Source organism: Pristis pectinata, chromosome 28 (assembly GCF_009764475.1).
Source record: "Pristis pectinata isolate sPriPec2 chromosome 28, sPriPec2.1.pri, whole genome shotgun sequence".
Classification (NCBI taxonomy): Eukaryota; Metazoa; Chordata; class Chondrichthyes; order Rhinopristiformes; family Pristidae; genus Pristis; species Pristis pectinata.
In genome coordinates, this window is record NC_067432.1 from 22,367,475 (window position 1) to 22,388,188 (window position 20,714).

A 20,714-nucleotide genomic window follows, 5' to 3' on the forward strand; every position below is an offset into this window, starting at 1 on the left:
AAAGGATGAGAGATTTAAACCTGTGTCAGGCGATAAATATAACATTTAGAATTATTGAATGAAACAATGAAATATAAAATAAATTCAGCAAGGCTGCCTCACAAATGCAGATTGCTCTGGTTCACCAATCCAGATATGTAATCACTTGGCTCCACGCTTATTAAAAAAAAAGTAAAGTCATAAAAGTCTTTCCTTAGGACAAGTTCAATTGACTTTAGTTAAATAATCAGTTAATAATCTTTGGTATTACAAAGACAGAGCTATAAAAGGCCTATGAAAGCTTTGGATAGAGAGTTTGAATTGCATATTGCTCAAAAGGTTCACTGATGCATTGCTTTGTGATATGATGTGATAAGGTACTTGCTCATGGGTTCCCATCCAGGGGAGACCCCAAATGGTGAAAATCTTTAGTCCAATACTTGGAAAAGTGTAGTTACTTGCTGTCTGCCAAGAAAAGGGAATATTATCTTCCACCAAACTGTTACAGCTCCAAGTGACTGCTTTGTTAATGACAGCTGCAGAAAGGTCCTGAGAGCAGACTTCTTGCTTCCTCTGTCATGTGAACAAGCTGCAACTGAACTAAGTAAGTGGAGGGAATTTAAAGGGTTTTCTTTTGAATGTGCCTCAATAATTAAAAGATGCTCTTGGAATCTATAATCCCTTTTAAATAACCATAAATCTAGTTAATAGTATAAAGTGTTAATCATGTTTATTTTTCTGCTGATTTTCCTTCAATTTCAATTTACTTCAGTATTCAGGGGCTTAAGTAAGAATCGCACTGGTTGAAGGAGGGCATAGAGATATGAAGTCACCTGCTCCCTCACTCAGCCACTCCCTCACTCAAACTTTGCAGGTATCATCAATTTAATGTGGCAAATGACAACAATGTAGTGATTCATGTACCAAATTGTAGGCAATTTCTGCTGAACACAAAACTTGCACTTGTGTTAAATGGTCAGTGATTTCATTGGCTACTTACTTGGCATTCACAGAAACCTTTGGCTTTGTATCTCATTGTTTGAAGGGAACACCCAAGACTGAGATTCCTTTCTTTAAATCACAACTGAGGTTTGTATGCATCAGTCTCAGCTGTAAGTTTGTTGCCCTCAGCTTGCTTCTTGTCCTGCTGGTGTAGTGATCCCACTGCAGGATCTCCAGAATGCCCTTTGGTAGATTTACTACAGGAAGGCTGTGGTCCATCTATGATCCAAGTAGTACAATCTGCCAGTGTTCTTCCTCAAAGAGAACGATCCCAATTATATGCATGTCATTCCAAATACTGAAAAGCAATAGGTGTGGCATTGAGTTTAAGATGTGGAAACTTCCTTCTTTAGGGAACATACTTGGTCTTCTTTGTCTAGATAGCCCAACAGTGTCATTCAGAAGCAGGTATGATATATCACACTCCCATGAATTATTTCACTAAAATCTTCTGAACTACCTTGGATCGTTTAGATTCTTTGTTCACTTTGACGTAGTTAGAAACAAAACCAGTTAATTCTCTGAAAAACTTGTGCTTCTTTAATTCTGTCCATTAGACCTCTGGATAATTGTGTTGAGGACACCTTGGCAAATCCTGGGAAGTCTCTTCTCTGTGCCAGAAGCACAGTAATGTGTGCTACAAAATGCTCTTACATTTATAGAATGTCAGCAACAATATTTTGAAGTGTTATTGAGTTTGACCTCTTGTTCCCATTCACCAAGAACTATTACATAGAAACATTCCTTCAACATCATAAATGGAGGTTTGGCAGCTCTTCGATTAGCTGTGGGGCAGATCAGTACAATTTTCTGTGATTTTTTTTTCTCTCAATGCATTTTTCTGTTTTTCACCATGTAGTCCAACTAGATTCCCCTAATGATTTGTAATGAAATAAAATGAAGGAAGCATTGTTTTCAGATTGCTAATGCAGATGGAATGAAGAGTTGTTTTGGCAGCCACATAGTACAGGAAAGAAAGCTTGCATTAAATGTCATGTGGATCATCTCTTCTGATCCTTGTCAGAGATGCAAGCATTGCTTTAACACACTTGAGAGCCTCAGACATGGCTGACCCTTAAATGAAGCAATCACACCAAAGACTTGCTTATTGTTGTACTGGTGATGACAAAACTCCAAGTATATTCAATTAGAGAGGCTGATTATACTCTTACATGAGAAAATAAGTTAATCCATTGGTATTGAATGTTTTTTCAGCAAGTCAATCAGATCTCACTCATTCCCCCATTCTTCTGGAAAAATGTCATCGGACATAGCACTACAGTGTCATAGGACAAACACGGGGAAAGTATGAGATAAGCCATCATCTTCCAAACCTCTCCAGGTATAGAGGAGGTGGAAGAAGACTGTAAAGTGGAAAACATTTGTTCAAAAGAAGAGGTTAGAACAGGTCAAGCAGTCACAAGCCAGTCAATTTAACGTTGGTTGTGGAGAAGCTTTTAAAAATAATCAGGGTAACGATTAATTGGCACTTGGAGAAGTTTGATTTGATAAAGGAGAGCCAGCTTGAATTTATCAAAAGCAATTCATGTCTGACCAACCAGATGTGCATTTTCTGCTGAGGTAGTGAAGAAGCTTGATGAATGGAATGTGACAAAAATCGTCTTTGTGCGTGGATTTTCAGAAGATGTTTGATGAAGTCCCACACAAGAGGCTGGCTAACAAAACTGAGATCTGTAATCAAAGTGTCAGTAGCAACATGGATAAGAAATTGCCTTAAAGGTAGAAAGCACACAATAGTGGTAAATATTTGTTCCCACTCTGGAGACTAGTAGACATTGGTGCTCCTTAGGGGACCGTGTTGTCCCTGGCTTTTTTTGATATGTGCCTTAAACGTGGGGCAGCCAAGTTTGTGGATGCCACAGAGTTTGAAAATGAGGATGATAACAATAGACTGCATGAGTACATAGGCTGGCAGACTGTGCAGAGAAATAGATGATAAAATTTAATAGAGAGAAGTGTGAAGTGATATGCTTTGGCAGAAAGGATATGTAGAAACAATATAGTCTAAATGGCACATTTAGAGGGTGTACATGTACATAAATCTTTGAAAGTGGCAGGAGATGTTGAGAGAGTGTTTGGTCAAGCACATGGGGTCCTGGGATTCATAAATAAAGGCACAAAGCAAGGAAATCATGTTGAATTTGTACAAAACACATTAAATTACCACTGGAGTATTGCATCCAATTCTTCTTGCCTAGCTTTCAGAAGAATGTAAAGGTCCTAGAGAGAATGTACAAAAGATTTAGTAGAATACCTCCAGGGGTGGGGGATTTTAACTGTAATGTTAGATTTGAGAAGCTGGGGTAGTGCTCTCTGGTGGAAGAGTTGAGAGGAGATTTGATAGAGGAACAGGAGATCATGCCTGGTTTACATCGGGTGAATAGAGGGAAGCTGTCCTGGTTACCGATGTGTCAAGAATCAAAGGGAACATATTTAAAATGTGGAGCAAAAGTACAGAAGGATGAGATTTTTTTACGTAGCGTGTGATTCTGATCTGGATTGCCCTTAGGGTGGATGGAAGCAAAACCAATCAAAGCATTCTAAAGGGAATTGTATAGATACTTAAGAGAGAAAAATTTGCAGGGGCAGTGGGAAAGAGTGAAGGAATGCATAAAATAGGCTTGCTGTCCAAGAAGCCAGCACAGATTTGATGAGCCAGATGGCTCCTTCTATGATGTGTTAATTCTATGATTCTGTGAATTACTTTGGAGGAAATAAAGCCATTTATTCACATAGATGACATCAGGGGGCAGGGGCATTACCTGTCATGGGACCAACCACCTTTAATTCACAAATTAAGAACTCTCTAGTCACCTATTTCCATTTTTGCCAGGAATTTCAGCCCCATTAGGATAAGTAATCAAAACTCCACTCACAAAGAATGTCGAGATGAATTTACTTTCTTTAAGAAAAAAAGTCACTTGTTTGAACAATTTCCCACGTGAACAGCACATATAACATTTCAACAGTAAAATCCCCAGAAGTCTGAAATAGGTTGACCAAATTATTAAGGAATTACGAGGAATCCCAACAATTTGTCCAAAACTGTCTACATTTTGCTATTGATGGCCAGCACATCCAAGTTGTTAATTCAGTTTATAATTGAATATGTTGCTTTAAATTTCTGTTGTTAAAGCAAGAACTGTGTTTGCTATTTTGTCTACAGAATGTGAATTTCAAAACAAGTCATTTTTGAAAAGCAATCAGTCCTCTGAATTCATAGCAGAAAATCCAAATCATAAGAATTTATTCAATTGCATTGCAGCATATCTGTGTCTCTGGAGGTCAAAAAGTCATCATTCTTTGCTGGGTTGAGTTGGAGTTGCACTGCTTGATAAAGAAAGAAGACACATTGATAAAGAGCTGTTCTTAACCACTGTACATCATGAGGTCCCATCCCCAGATCATCCTAATGACATTTTGTCAACTCATGTTGTCACGGAGCAATACAGCACGGATACAGGCCCTTTGGCCCAACCAGTCCATGCCGACCATGGTGCCCACCCAGCTAGTCCCAATTTCCTGCGTTCGGCCCATATCCCTCCAAGCCCTGCCCCTCCATGTACCTATCCAAGTGCTTCTTAAATGATACTATTGTACATTCCTCAACCACTTCCTCTGGCAGCTCGTTCCATATACTCACCACCCTTTGTGTGAAAAATTGCCCCTTAGGTCCCTTTTAAATCTTTCCCCTCTCACCCTAAACCTATGCCCCCTAGTTTTGGACTCCTCTACCCAAGGGAAAAGACTGTTATCTGCCTCTCATAATTTTAGACATTTTTATAAGGCCACCCCTCATCTGCCTACTTTCCAAGGAATAAGGACCTAGCTTCCCCTGAAAACATAACCCCCTGATGGCCCCTGGACAGAAATCTGTCCCAGGGAGGCCAAACTTTAAGGAGTTTGGTTATGAAGGGCAGCAAAAATGCCCTTCACTAAGGATCCCATACCCAGTTACTCAGATGTCACATCTCTATGTGGACCTACATCTAAACTATCCATCGTCCCTAACCAGCTATCTACAAGAATTTAGCAGTGATGACAATAAAATGTTCCAGACGTTTAACCACATCCACTTCTTGGATACACTTATCTTCTGGATGATTTCAACCAGTGATTAAAAGCTGCGGCTTTGATGTTCATGACATTTCGCTTGTTGCCTCCTTCCCTGCTGGTCCACTGGGGTACGCATCGCATTCTTATCTCTGCCCGTTCAATCTCTGGTAACTGAAGCTATCAGACATGGCCATCAGTAGTTACTGTGTGGGCAAGGGGCACCATCTGAGGAACTTATTTTGTCTCAGGATCCAGGCAACAGTTCACCTTCCGTGCCATGATAGGGGATTGTCAGAATAATCACGTCTCTCAGTCTCTTTGATCCATCTACAGGAGGGTTTGGGGTGATCTATATCTGAATGGCTGTAAGGACCTCACCCCAGTAACACCCCCTCCTGGAGAGTCCTTTCACTCATTGGCCCCACCACTGAAAGGGCGCAGCTCATTTGTGTTCTCTTCCATCCAGGCTGAAGTGACTGCCTTCTGATGCTGTCCACACATCCTTTCCCTCTCCCTCTCCCTTTCCCTCGTGGAACTTGTTGCCTTTGGCATTAACTTGGATCCCTTCCCGTCTATTTTCCCAAAATATTTCTGTTCTGATCAATATAACTAAACATCTACATCCCAGAACCAGCCCTCATTACAAAGTACAATTACCATCATACTTTAACACTTTGAATCACAGTTTGCTGACACACTCTCTGTGTCTTCTGTATTTGTGTTCCCGTTCGTAGGTCTGTGAAGCAGCAGGCTGGTGTTCATCATTTAAATTCTCCCCTTAGACTGCTGTCTAAAGCCTTTTTAAATATCTCAGATAATCAGAAACATTTCAAAACAAGATACAGTTTATAAGAATTGAAATGAAAATCATTAATTACTATATAGTTCAACAACAATACATTTATCTAAGTGAATTAAATCCATTAATATTATGTAAAATGTGTGAATTCTAAAGCACAGAAAGAGATCATTCAGCCGATTATTCACATGCCAACTCTTTGGAAGTGCAATAGAATTATCTGTAGTCCTGAAGTTTTTACCCCTTCAAATTTTAATCCAATTCCCTTTCAAAGATTGCCATCGAATCTGCTTTCACCATCCTCTCAGGCAATCCAATCGATGATGAATTAAGGCACTGCATAGAAAATCTACATCAATTGCACTTCTGGCTATTCTGAGAATTACTTTGAAATTACCTCCCCTTGCCAGAGGAGCAAGTTTCTCCTTAGTTATTCTGTAAAAACCTATAATGACTTTGAATGCCTCTGTTCTGTCTCATATTCACCTTCCCTTTTCCATAGAAAACAGTCTTTACTTCTCTTGACTCTCTACAAGACTGCTAGTGTCCCTCATCTTTACCAAATCTCCTCTGCATTCTCTCCATGTCTTTTACATCCTTCCTCTGAGCAGAAGCCAGAATTAGACAGTTCATTCCTAACCAGTGACTTTTAAAAGTTTCGCACAAATGTCTTGCCTTTTTACTGTATGTATGAAGTCTTAATCCTTTTTGACAGCTTTTTCAACCTCGATTTGGAAGGATGGGGGAAAAAGGCTTAGTTTTCTGCTCCTTGTAACTATCCAGAGAACCCTGTTAGAATTTCAAGTGTGTGGAAGTTAAGAACAGGGTACAAATCAAATGTGTGAATATTGATTAGGAACAGGGTTTAAATCAAATGTGTTGATGTTTATTAATGAAAACCCTGGTTGGTTATAACCTATCAACAATTATTATCCATGTTTGCACATAAGAATTGGCCAAAAGAAGTCTGGACTGTGTGAAAACTGTGTTTGATAAACACTCTCAGAAAGGAAGAGAATTCTCAGAGAAAGGACAATAATCTTAGAACTGGCTGATGCCTTCCCTTGGGCCTGCCTTTTGCTGATTGTTCCCGGGGTTGGGGGGGGGGGGGGGCCATTGGTGACGTCCATCTCATGTGTCAGCTCGTGTGACTTCTGCACTTGCGCATTGCAGTGAAGAAGATGCAGCTGACCTGGAGTAAGTTCCCTCCCTCCCTTTGGGCCCTTTAACTTCATTGGAAAAACTGCAAAAAAAATGACAGCCCCAATCATTTGAATGGTGTCACCAACCTCGATTCAAATGGCGAGTGCAGATGAATGGTTTGTTGTGTTTATTTTGTTATATCATTCTATTTTTAATTAAATTATATTACTTCATTTGTTTTTAAATCATGTTTTTGGTAATAATTTCTACCTTATTTACATCTATTTGAACTGTTTTTAAATGTCTCTGATCATTAACGTCATTTGCAAAACCATTCAAAAGGCTTTGGTAATGAAGACTAATCTGGGTTGGGGGATATGTGGGGGGAGGGTGGTGGGTGGTTGCAGAGGGGCAGAGCCTCAGGATCTGGCATCTGAAGCCTAGTCAGTGCTCCTGGCTCACTTTGCTTCATGGGATGATAATTGAAGTGAGGCATCCAATTCATTTCATCCCACAGTGTGTCTAAATGTGTAGCCACAGGAGAAGTACAGGACCTGAGTGTGGATGAAGAGCTGGATCCAGGCTGAATTGGTCCCTTATGATTTAGAAGAAATTTTATAAATTATTGTTCACTTTTAAAAGCAGCAATTAAAAGTTCTACTTCCTGTCTACTCATGGTGAAATTGTTTAGTTAAAATTTTGTTGGCCCGTGTGCTTGAAATCAAGCCAATCCTTGTGTTTGTTTCAAATCTTTCATAAGACTTCAGTTACATTTTCCATCAAGTAATGATGAAGGACGTTAATCTGTATCTGGGGAGTGGAATGATGCAGAAAATAGAAAGGACCAACAAATGTCTACAGTCAGTTGTGATTACTGGGCTTTTAAATGCTCCTTTATAAATCTTGGAGACATTAGGCTTTCTTGTCTGTTATCAAACTCTGATTTTAAAACCAAACAAAAAATAAATTAATGGTCCTACTGTCTACTCCTGGTCCCTAATGGGAAAAAGTACCAATTTTACCATATCGCTCACAGTTGACCACGATTCTCTGTAGGTTGTATTGCAACAATGTGAGGAGATTGGAATTACCATTAGCCTATCACCCATAAAGAGATCCACATGAAAAATTAAAAGGCACAATCACTTGCAAAGCAGTGATTGTAAATAGGAGCAGAACTTCCATGCAGCATTTCTAAATGCTACTAAGATAAAATTAAAAGTGGCTACAAACCTAGTAGGAAATCAAGTGGGAGCAGGAAGTAGAGCCAATGGACAAGTGACTGAATAAAACTGCAGTCTCTTTCATGACAGCCACTGTCTCTGTGATTGTTAAATGGCTCTCTCTCACTGCTAAGCTCTTTGGCACTGCATCCGCCCCTTGGGCTTTCCTTCTATATTATTGCTACCTCCAAAATTGCTCCTGACATCACCCACCCCTTCCCCTTCCATGCTTCCAGTAGATTTCTCTGCCCGGTCATGGACTAGTTATTAGACTAGAAAGGTTCTAGATTTTTTTTATAACAGAGGGTGCATGGGAGCTACCAGGAAGGAAGCACAATGCTGCCCTTCCCGCCCCCCCTCCTTACCACACCCCTTTTGCTAAGTTCCACCATTTTGTCTTCATTTTCTAACCGTTGGTCCTCCCTTGCCCTACCCTCTCCCTTCTCCTCTTCTGCCTCCTTTACCGCATTCTTCAATCCTCCTCTAATAGCCTGAACTAGCATCCCATCCATACTTAAAACAGACAGAAAGTGAGTGTCAGTCTGTATAATAGGATATCCTCCACCTCTTGCTCATTTTTTTCATTTCCATTTATTTCATTTATTTCTTTATTTGTCATTGTACTGTTGCAACAACAACACAATGAGATTACAATGGCAATCCCTTGCCTAATAAAAACCAAAACAGTAAATTGATAAGAGCAATTATAACTATAAAATAAAACAAACATACTTACATAAATATAAAGTATAAAAAAAATATAAAAGGGCAGTGTGCAAATGAACCATGATAATAATAATGATGATAATCAGCAGCATATCAATATCAATATATTAAATAACACCATGATGGGTCCAGCCGGTAAAGGGGGGAAGACATAATATGTGTACGTATGTATGTATAGGAGGTGTCAGTCCATGTTCAACAATTTAACAGCTTGGGGAAAAAAGCTGTGTTTCAGTCTTGTAGTGTGTGCATGTATTGTCCTGTATCGCCTACCAGAGGGGAGTAGTTTAAAAAGGTAGCGAGTAGGGTGAGCTGGTTCTCGAATGATGTTTAAAGCCCTGCTCCGACATCGAGCCTGATAGATGTCCTCCATCGCTGGTAACTGAGTCCCAATGATGTTTTGGGCCGTCTTGATGACCCTCTGAAGAGCCTTCTGCTCCTTCCTAGTGCAGCTGGCATACCAAGCAGTAATGCTGTATGTCAGGATGCTCTCCACCACACACCAGTAGAAGTTCACTAGAATGTTCTGAGACAGTCTGGCTCTCCTCAATTCTGTTCTGAGACAGTTTGGGTCTCCTCAATTTCCTCAAAAAATAGAGGTGCTGCTGTGCCTTCCTAATGACAGCTGAGGTGTGTATTGCCCAGGAAAAGTCCTTGGTGATGTATGCCCCCAGGAATTTAAAACTGGAGACTCTCTCCACAGCCTTGCCACCAATGAACTCATTGGTCTTGCCAGGTTAATTCTTTTCCTCCAATGAATGCAATAAGAAAATGCATCTTATGGTACGTGTAGCAATAATTTTGACCTGATTGTGTTGTTGTGATAGCAGTTAGCGCAATGCCATTACAGCGCCAGTGACCCGAGTTCAATTCCCACCGCTGTCTGTAAGGAGTTTGTACGTTCTCCCCATGTCTGCATGGGTTTCCTCTGGGTGCTCCAGTTTCCTCCCACGTTCCAAAGATGTTTGGGTTAGGAAGTTGTGAGCCTGCTATGTTGGTACCAGAAGCGTGCTGCCCCAGAACATTCTACGCAAAAGATGCATTTCACTGCGTGTTTCGATGTACATGTGACTAATAAAGAAATCTTGTCTCTTATCTTATGACTTTTTAGGTGGAAAGTGGATTTGCAAATTTCTAGAAAATGCAGTGCTTACACTTATACGGTGTTCCTGTATCAGCATTTCTAAATATCACACACAAAGATTTACACTTTGACTGTCAATACTGTCAGGTATTTAAACAGAACAGCGGTACCCCACACAAACATTGATGAAAATAAATTAGTCTGCTTCTAGGTACTGGTTGAAGGAGGAATGTTGGCCAGGGCACTGGGGAATAATTCCACAGGAACCGTAATGTTCCTATAAATCACCAGAACAAACAGATGAGATGCAATTTTCGCATTTTGTCCTGCTGGTGGAAAACTGCACCCGGCAGAAATTTATATATGTTTCTGAAATTTGGACGGCTGTATAATAGTCTGGATCAGCCTGCCAGATTTAAAGTTTTTCCTCAAAAAAATGTGTATGTGTTAACTGGAGAATTGAAAGCAAGTAGAATTGGGGAAAGTGAGACTTGAAAATTGCATTTATGTAGCACCTTTCACAGCCTCAGGATATTCCAAAGCATTTTGCAACCAACTGAGGGGAACAATATAATGACATGGGAGACAGTCTGTGCATAACAAGATCCCAGAACCTGCAATGTAATAATGACCAAATCATCTGTTCCTAATTTTGGCTGAGAGGTAAATATTGAGCACAGTAGAGGTAACTTTGTCTTACACATGTAAAATTCTATGCCACGCTTGAGAAACCAAGTGCTAAAATAGAAATAAATGCAGAACGTTTATGCTTCTTCTAACCTTAGTCTCACCAGCTGTATACGTACCTGTATTATTTGATCTTTTTTGATAAAGTACGGATTTTGCTTTGTTGAATTACAGCTATCTCTGCGAATAATACTTTCCAGAGCCATTTCCCCTCCACAAACTCTAACAGTAGCCTGATGATAAATTGACATTGCAATGCTGACACATGAGTAAAAAATCCTTTTGAAGCACAAAATTGAAACAGATGATAGCTATAAGTCTGGAAAGAGATGACGTGAGATTTGAAACAATGACAACAGGATCCAGTAGCAATTCTTCAGCCATTCCTATTGCCACTGAATTTCATCAAGAATATTTGTAATCACTGTCGGTTACAATTTCCTCTTGGCAACCTTGCTTCAGTACAACAGCCTGGTGTTAGTGCACTCACCAAATCAGATGCAGTAATTTGCATCAATGCATTATGATATTTGTCCTTGCGGGATTTGAAAGAACGCTCATCAGACTGATTGTAAATTTAACATAAAGCTCATAAGTGGTAGGACACGTTTGTACATTTCTCTCTGAATTTGGCCAACTTTCTTGTTATTATGAGACTTCCTCAGTTGCGCTACAACAGCTAATATCTAAAGTTGGAATCACTATAAGGTCTGTCCATTAATTATTCGATGGCATTTTCTGTTCAGCTTATTGCTTCTTGAAAATTTTAATGGAAAAAACAAATGGTGTACTCTGTAGGAGTCATTTTAATAGCCCCACCCCATCGCCAAGTACTCCACCTCCCCAAATGTAGAACATCCTGTGGCATGGTTCTGTCATCAGTGACATCATTGGTGAACCTCGGTTGTGGTTGTCAAGGCACTTTTCCAGCAGGTGCCTGTTGCCATTGTTTGCTGTACAATAGATATCACATGGGATGCCTTGGCTGATCTGTTGTTTTTTTCTTAGTCCAGAAGAAGGTCGGATTTAGTAACCCCATGTCAGCTAAGATCAGCTGCCCTACGTGTAAAACCTGGGACCCTCCTCCATCCTGGTACTGACCAGTAGCAGAATTATTCAGCAGTTATTTGACTAACCTTTGAATTTTTTTTGTTTTGGAAGCTTACTCGGGTCAATTTCACTTACTAATCTACTGGACCCCATAGCTTGATCCTTAAAAAGCAACAGGTCTGCCACCACTGAAGATCAGGTCATGGCTAATACGTAAAATAGATTTGACACATCATTCTTCACAAATGAAGAGTCTGGGAAATTTCCACGTGCACTCAAATTGGCTTTAAAAACTAATCCTCCAGCTTTTTGTGCGTTTCTCCAGATGGCATGAACATCGATTTCTCTAACATCTGGTAACCACTCCCCTCTGTCCTTTTTTTCCCCCCTTGTCCCACCAGCTCCCATCACCTCATTTCTCTCCCTTCCCCCACCCTCTCGATCTGCCCATCAGCCACACATTCCTCCCTCCAGTTCCCCTCCCCACCTCCTTCCCTTAATTCCATGGTCCACTGTCCTCTCTTCTCAGATTCCATCTTCTTCAGCCCTTTGTCACTTCCACCTATCACCTCCCAGCTTCTTGTATCATTCTCACTCTCCCCCCTCTCTCACCTGCCTATCACTCCATTTACCTAGATCCACCTATCACCTACCAGCTCTTACTCCACCCCTTCCCTCCACCTTTTATACCAGCTACCTCCCCTCTTGCTTTCCAGTCCTGATGAAGGGTCTTGACCAGAAATGTGGACTGTCCATTTCTCTCCATAGATGCTGCCTGACCCGCTGAGTTCCTCCAGCTTTTTGTGTGTTGCTTTAAAAATTGTAGCTCTCAATGAAGTCCACTGAGCATGTGTTATCAAGTAAGTCAGGGGACAGATGTTGTGGTTCCAGAAGCAGTGGCTCCTTTTGGAGTTCATGAAATGACAGCTGAGTTGATTGCACATAAAGAGGCCATTCAACACAACCAGTCTACATTAATGTTTAGGCTCCACAAAAGACTTCTTTCATTATTTCATCTTGCCCGATGAACATATCTCTCTCGTGATTTCTCATCATGTCCTTGTGCACGTTCCCCTGAACAGTATCCATACTATTCAGATACATCATTGATGTGGTGCAAGTTCCATACACTAAATATTTCCTGAGCAAGGAATGAAGAATATTGTGCTCTTCCTGTTTATATCCTATGATAATCATATTCTGAAATTCCCTATTGCCTTCCTAAACTTTGCTGATTCACTTTTTCTAACATCCTTATAATCATTTATTTAATATTCTCCTTTATTGTCCATATATCTTTTCCTCTCGTTTCAGGTTTATCCATAACAATGGCATTTCATTATTGACTAATTTCTTTGTATATTTGGCTGAAGGTACTGCTCATGGCCTCTGGTCACCTTTCAAAACATTTCCCATTGACCTTTTATCCCTGTCAATATTTTATTTACCAGTTTGTCTTCTCTGGTTCCACCTGATCCCCTCAAAATTAGTTCTTTCTTCCCAATTTATTAATTTGGAACTTGACTTAAATTTCCATATACCCGTCTTTTTTCCAGTCTGAGGCTTAATATTAAGAAGCGTCCCAGCATCCGTTGCTCTTTGTGGAAGAGTTCTGAATTTCTATATCCATGTTCCTCGGTATCTTCAAATGAGTAAAAAGTTGTGTGGTCTCTGAAACCAGCATTGCACCCAATCACATCTTTTTCCAATCGATGTACTCCGGTTAAAGTTTCTCTTAACATTGCAAGCTATTTGTATTAGCTTCACATTATAGGATGACATTGCACAGAAAAATAAATAGAGGAACAAAACCTTTTGTTAACATTTTTAGGTCCAGCATACGAGGAGCATAAAACAATAATGTTTTTTTTCAGGATATATGACATTAGATTTGTTGTGTTAACACTATTTTGAAGAAACTATTACATACTAATTAAATTTCCTGTCTTTATTATTCAGTTGCTCTGGAATTCTACCCAGTCATTATTCTGAGCAAAATAAAGACCAACATCTCGGTCATGTTTGCATTAAAAAGCATTAAAAGTGAGATTTTACCTACAAATTCTTCCAGGCCAGAGAATGCTCATAAAAGAGGCACTGTGTGAGGGCCTGACACACTGATTCAATTGGATGAAGCTGAAGGTGCCACCTTCAATAGAAAGGTCTTAAACACAGAAACACATGCAAAAGGATGTGAGGTAGACTGTGAACCAGTGAGGGAGGACCCAAATGAGTGGATGGTGGCAAGAAAAGGATCAGGCTTGGAGTCAGGAAATAGAATGTCAAAGGATGGAATGTTGGAAGTGTATTTGGGTGGTGCTTGGAGAGCGGTGATTGGATGGGACCAGTGTGGATCCAAGATATAGGAGTGACAGTCCAACAGGTGATAGGGGATCCTGAAGTGTTGGTAGGGATGACACCAATGAACATAATGGAGGTCTCGACCGCAAGATGACAGACACCTCTGGAAGCAGGTAACCTTAATTTAATCAACGCTACTGCATCAACGTTTTCATTCTGCTTCAGTGTGAGTGGTCTTGGTTGCACAAGGCCAAATCTGGCTTTGCTGTAGCCACATGGAGCTTACCAACTGGCAGGCTCTGGAGGAACGTGTGGCTGTGCACCAAGGATCAAAGTCAGATTTATGGATCCTTTTCTTACCACCATCCACTACCTGGTCCTCCCTCACTGGTTCACAGTCTACCTTGCATCCTTTTGCATGTGTTTCTGTGTTCAAGACCTTTCTATTGAAGATGGCACCTTCAGCTTCATCCAATTGAATTTGAGTGTCAGATTTATGCTGCTTCCACAAAAGCAGACACAGCCAGGTTTTAGATAAAATTCATAGTGAAGCGGGTAAAAGTGTGATGCAAAAGTGGGGTGTGCTCTGTAACTTTCCCTCTCCCAAATTATATTTTGCTGTCATGTTGGGAGTGTGGCATAAATGCAGTGCGGATGTTATCACTGTCACAGCTCCCTCTTCTGTCAATCCTATCAATAGTGCAGTTACTAATTAGGTACATGGATATTATTTGAAGTTAGAACTGAATGTATGCCAACAGTTACCCAATATTCAATAACTGCCACAAGAACAGATTAGCACAACCTTCTAGGCATACCCTCAGGATCAAGAATGACTCCCTTCAACTCTGATTTTGTGGCTAATGAAGTTAATGTGGGAACTGCAGATGGGGCAGCACACCACTTCTTTCTGTCACATGCCACCATCGCTGCCCCCTCGCCCTCCTCCATCTCCCTCCCTCACCCGCCATTTGTCTTAGTGAAGCAGACACTAAGAGAAGTGGAAGTGGCCTTGGTACAATATACCGGGCCACTGCTGTCTGTAGATCTCACGGCTGAGGATCAAAGCCTTCATTGTTGTAGTTACCAGACTGAAAACAGCAAGGTTTAAAATACTGGTGCACATCAATGTATTGGTCTAAATGGAAACATTGCAAAGAAATTTTTTGTATAATTACTATAAATGTGCATCTGTGTACTGAAGTTATGCCAGAGCTATCGTAGTTTAATATGAGGCTGTTTGGGGAACAATAAATTCACTTGACTCCTTGGCATAAACACAAAGATCTGGATTTCAGGCCCCTGTCTGGTATTCATTTAATAATTTAACACATAGTTACAACCATGTAATGCATATCATATTCCCTGTTAGCAAAGTAAAACCTAGTTTCTCGACTGAAATTGAGGGACTTAGTTTTACATTTTGCTCATCTCTTTAATACATTAGTGACAGTTTTTTTAATATATTTCAAGGCTGTGTCAAGAATTAATATAATTGGATAATGTGGGAAAAATGTTGTGGCACTGATGACTTGTACAAATGCAAAACATCTTTCAAAGTTATTTCTACATTTTTCCAAACCTGTATCAATAATAACACACTATTCATTCCTGTCCATTACTGTTAAGTACACTTGCCTGTAGAACCACTAAAAAGGAAACCTATTTTTGCCCTTCTCCTTCTCAATAACATTTACAAATTCTGGCACCGTTCCCATGACAAAAGAACATTCAGAGATTGTGGCCAAACTATCTGCTTTTTCTGGTCTTTTTTGCTTGAGCAACATCATGCCAGGTGGCATTTCTACCCAGAGTGCAACCAAACTTGCATATGCGATCCAACTTCTCTGTTAATCATTTATTATGATGTTAGTAGCATCTACTTTAGAGAGGACAGATACTTCTATAAACTTTCCTTACTTGTTCACAATTGATCTACCCTATCTATGAACTTTGCTCTATTTTTTGGCCACTGAATATCCAAAATTGGATTGAAGAGCATTCAAGAAGGAAAGAAAGATAAACCATGTAACCAACAACCAGATGGTTAATTTTAGGTAAACTCTTTGAATTTATTATTTGGGATGCAGTAACGAGACATTTAGAAATTTTTGGTTTAGACAAAGTCAGATAGGATGAACTTCATGTTTGGCAAGTCATTTGGAGTGCTTGGAAAAAGCAGCCAATTGGAATAGATAAAAGTTATATGGTAGATGTAGCATAAATGGATCTTAAGGCCTTTAATAAGATATCTTACAAAAGGCATGTTCATTGAGGACAAACAGATAGTGCAATCTAAGCAGATAAATGTGAGGCAAAGCAAGTAAATGGAATGTAAAAATAATGGGAAAAAATAATTAAATGGATGAATACAATTTATAAACATAATTCCCAGGAATAGAATCCAAATAAAAAGAGCCAAAACATTTAGAGTCATAGAGTCAAACAGCATGGAAGCAGGCCCTTCGGCCCAACTCATCCATGCTGACCAAGATTCTCATCTAAGCTAGCCCCATTTGCCTACATTGATCCAAATTCCTCGAAACCTTTCCTTTTCATGTACCTGTTTAAATGCCTACTAAATGTTGTCATTGTATCTGCCTCAACCATTTCCACTGGTAGCTCATTCCAAATACTGACCACCTTCTGGGTGAAAAAGTTGCACCTCAGTTCCAATTAAATCTCTCCTCTCTCACCTTAAATCTCTGCCCTCTAGTTCTTGATTCCCCAACCCTGGGAAAAAGGCAAAGTGCATTCACCCATCTGTGCCCTTCATGATTTTATACAGCTCTATATGATCTCCCCTCAGTCTTCTACACAGCAAGGAATAAAGTCCTAGCCTGCCCAGCCTCTCCCTATAACCCTCAAGTCTTGGCAACAACCTCGTAATTTTTTTCTGCACTCTTTCCAGCTTAATGCATTTTCCCCAAAATATTTTGGTGTTCATAAATAGCATAAGAGAGTACAAGATACATAGGTTAGGCCACAGTCAGTGTGCAGTTTACAATTTTCAAAGCTATTTATTTGCAGCATCACTTAAGCTATCGTATAGCAAGTAGCTATCGTATAGAGGTCAGTTAAGCAAAGGGGAGTATGTAGCTGAGATTCACCAAATTAATGCCAGACTTATAACACTTTGGTTATGCTGAAAGACATGAGATGCTGTTTTCCACTGAAGTGCAAGAAATTAGAAAAGATTTTTTTTTAAATAATAAAATGCTGTAAAAGTGAAACCAGGAAGGTGACTAGGGTGTGAGGTAGGGGGAACGAGGAAAAGAGAAGTTTTAACTGTGAACAACCAGTTTCTCAGTCACAAAATAGACAACTGGGTGAGGGAAATCTTTTGGACATTTTAGAGAGCCGGTGGCCTATCAGATTCAATTTTCAGGCAGACTTTTAAAACTGGCATTCATCAGCCTATCCAAAGCAGCTAGGAGAGTATTTAACTGTGCAAATTGGGATTTTTGTTCCATCTGTACCCTAGTAGAGCAAGCCAATTGCCATATTTGAATAGATTTTATCTATATAGTTAGATAATTAAGTGAATAAACAAATGTGTTTTCATGAACAATTGTTTCAGTTCTCAGCACAATGGTGGAGGATGAGGGAGGATGGAGATTGGGAGATTGGAGCTGAGGTAGAAAGAGTGCCAGGACATCAGAGCTGGGTAATTACCCAGAGATCACAACTCTGGAGGAGGAGGTTCCCAGACATCACAGCCTTGAAGGAGGGGGTTCCTAGAGATCGAAGCATTGGAGGAAAGGTTGCAGAGGAGTTAAAGGAGTATGAAAGGAAGTGGCCCTGAAAATAGTGGATGCAGTGGAGGTCACCTTCCAAAATTCCCTAGTCTCTGGAGCAGTTCCTACAGATTTGGGGATGGCAGTTGTAACTCCACTATTTAGAAAAGGAGACGAAAAAACAGGAAGTTATAGAACAGTAAACATTGTCAATAGTAGGGAAAATGCTGGAATCTATAATAAAAGATGCAGTGACAGAGTAATTGGAAAGCACTAATGTGATTGGACAAAATCAGTATGGATTTATGAAAGGGAAATCATGCTTAACAAACCTACTCAAGTGTTTTGAGGATGTAACTAGGGAAATAAATAAGAGAGAATGAGTGGACATGGTGAATTTGGACTTTCATAAGGCTTTTAATAAGGTCTCACATAGGGGAGTAATGTATAAATCAAAGCACACGGTCTTGAGAGTAATATATTGGCATGGATTGAGAAGTGTTTGATATATTAATGATTTGGATGAGGGAACTATATTGAACATTTCCAAGTCTGTATATGACACAAAACTTGTGGGAGAATGTAAGTTGTGAGGAGGATGCAAAGAGGCTCCAATGTGTTTAGACAAATTGCATGAGTGGGCAAATGCGTGGCTGATATCGTTTAGTGTGGATATCTGTGAGGTTGTGCACTTTTGTTCTAAAAACATAGAGACAGATTATTATCTGAACTGTTATAATTGCCGCTCACCTTTTCCCATCGAGCCTTGGGTGTCCTTCTGCACCGATTGCCGAAAGTGGGTGTTCAGTTGCAGCAGGCAGTTAGGAATGGAAGTGGTTTGTTGGCATACATTGCAGGGAGATTTGGCTATAGGACAAAGGATGTCTTGCTGCAGCTGTACAAGCCTTTGGTGAGACTCCATTTGGGGTATGTGTGCCGGTTTGATTGCTTTTGCCATAGAGGGAGCGCAACAAAGGTTAATCAGACTGATTCCTGGGGTAGCAGAACTGACATATGAGGAGAGATTAAATCAGTTAGACCTATAATCACTGGAGTATAGGAGAATGAGATGAATCATAGAAACCTATAAAATTCTAACAGGACTAGACAGACTTAGATATCAGGAGGATATTCCTGATGGTTGGAAAATGCCGAACCAGGAGTCACAGATGCAGAATGCGGGGCATGCCATTTAGAACGAAGATTAGGAGAATTTCTTTTACTCAAAGAGTGGTGAACCTGTGAAATTCTTCACCACAGAAGGCAGTGGCCAAGTCATTAAAAATACTGAAGAAAAAGGTAGATATGTTTCCAAATGCTGGGTGATCAAGGGATAGTGGGCAGAAGAAAGGAACCAGGTACTAGGGTGGATGATCAGCCATGAGTGTGATGAAAGGTGAAACAGGATAAAGGGGCAAATGGTTTGCACCTATTTTCTATGTTTCTATGTGATGGCCTCAAATCAATATTGAGCACATGAAATTGAGGGTGGGAGCCTGGAAATAAGTGATTGTCAGGAGATTATGGGATGAGCAATACATGAGGAGAGCAGATGTTATAAAAATGAGAGAGGACTTGGATCAGATTCCCAGTTCTGAAACCAGCTCCAGGAAAGCCCCTTTAAATAACACTGCTCCAGAGGCAGAAATGATCTTACATCATGGTTGTTCCAGGAATAACCAACAACAGGTGCTTCTCAGAACAAGGTGACATAATTTCTCAGGCAGTGCTCTAGAAAATATTGTGTGAGGAATGATGTCACCCTGTGCGCAACAGATGCAGAAATCACGGCAGGCACTCATTGGTAGATGATGGTTGGAAGTGCACGGTCAAATTTCCAGAGTGCTTTGAATGGTCCCAGAAAAGATCACATTCACATTCCACTGCAGAAATGGGCAATTTTCAAGTGTGTGGCTCTGAGGGAAACAGATTTGAATTTCTGAATTTGGGAGCTGAGGAAAGGAAAGATCCTGATTATTCTGGTGATCAGAGGAGTTCAAATTCTACTATGGCCAATTGTGAAGTTAAGCACAACAAACCAGAAAATGACTGTGGAAGCTATTTTTTTTTACATTTGTCTCCGACTCCATCTTGGTGTAAATCTAACCCCAATTCCAAAAACCTTCCTGTTTGATTCCCATACCAATGCAAAGAAAGAAATCGAAACTTAGAATTCTAGCTTGATGCAGCACAGAAGACCTTTCAGCAGATGCGTGGGCTGGCTTTTTGTTAATTTCTAATTCAGCCCACTCGCCCTTGTAACTTTTCCCACAGTTTTTTTTCTATATATGTCCTCCTTTCTTTCATGCTGGATATTGGCTATTTCTTCAACACTTTCCCTTTCCCTTGTGTCTTTTGCTCACACAATTGCTACCGCTGTTCTCTCTTTTGTGTGTGTGTGTGTGTGTGTGTGTGTGTGTGTGTGTGTGTGTGTAGCTTCCTGTCTGCCTTGTCTGCCATGTTGATATGTCTGCCTTCTTCTGTTTCTGTCTGTAAAGAAGACGACTGTTTAAAGATAATTAACCTTTCAGAAATTACTTCAACACATTGCAGGCTTTATTAGTTACTTTGTCTTGAAATCATTAAGAAAACAAGCTCATAATTACTGTTATAAGCTGCCTTTTCTTTACCGATATTTACTGGATGCTTTCTGCAGTCAAGCTTTGAAACGTTAAGCTCTGAACTTTCCCTGTAGATGCAGTTGTTTTTCTGTCAGCTGACCCAGTGACTTCTCTGGATGGGAGGGCTTAAGTTCTCAGGAGAGATTGGATAGGCTAGGTCTGTTTTCCCTGGAGCAGAGGAGACTGAGAGGTAACATGATAGAGGTATATAAAATTATGAGAAGCATGGATCGAGTAGATAGCCAGAGTCTGTTTCCTATGGTGAGGGTATCAAAAATTAGAAGG

General features: G+C 40.2%; 1 protein-coding gene across 2 annotated transcripts in view; it reads left to right on the forward strand.

The window, feature by feature from the left end:
• adamtsl3 (ADAMTS-like 3) overlaps nucleotides 1–20,714 on the forward strand; it is a 509,738-nt gene that overhangs the window by 396,436 nt on the left and 92,588 nt on the right. The window lies entirely within an intron of this gene.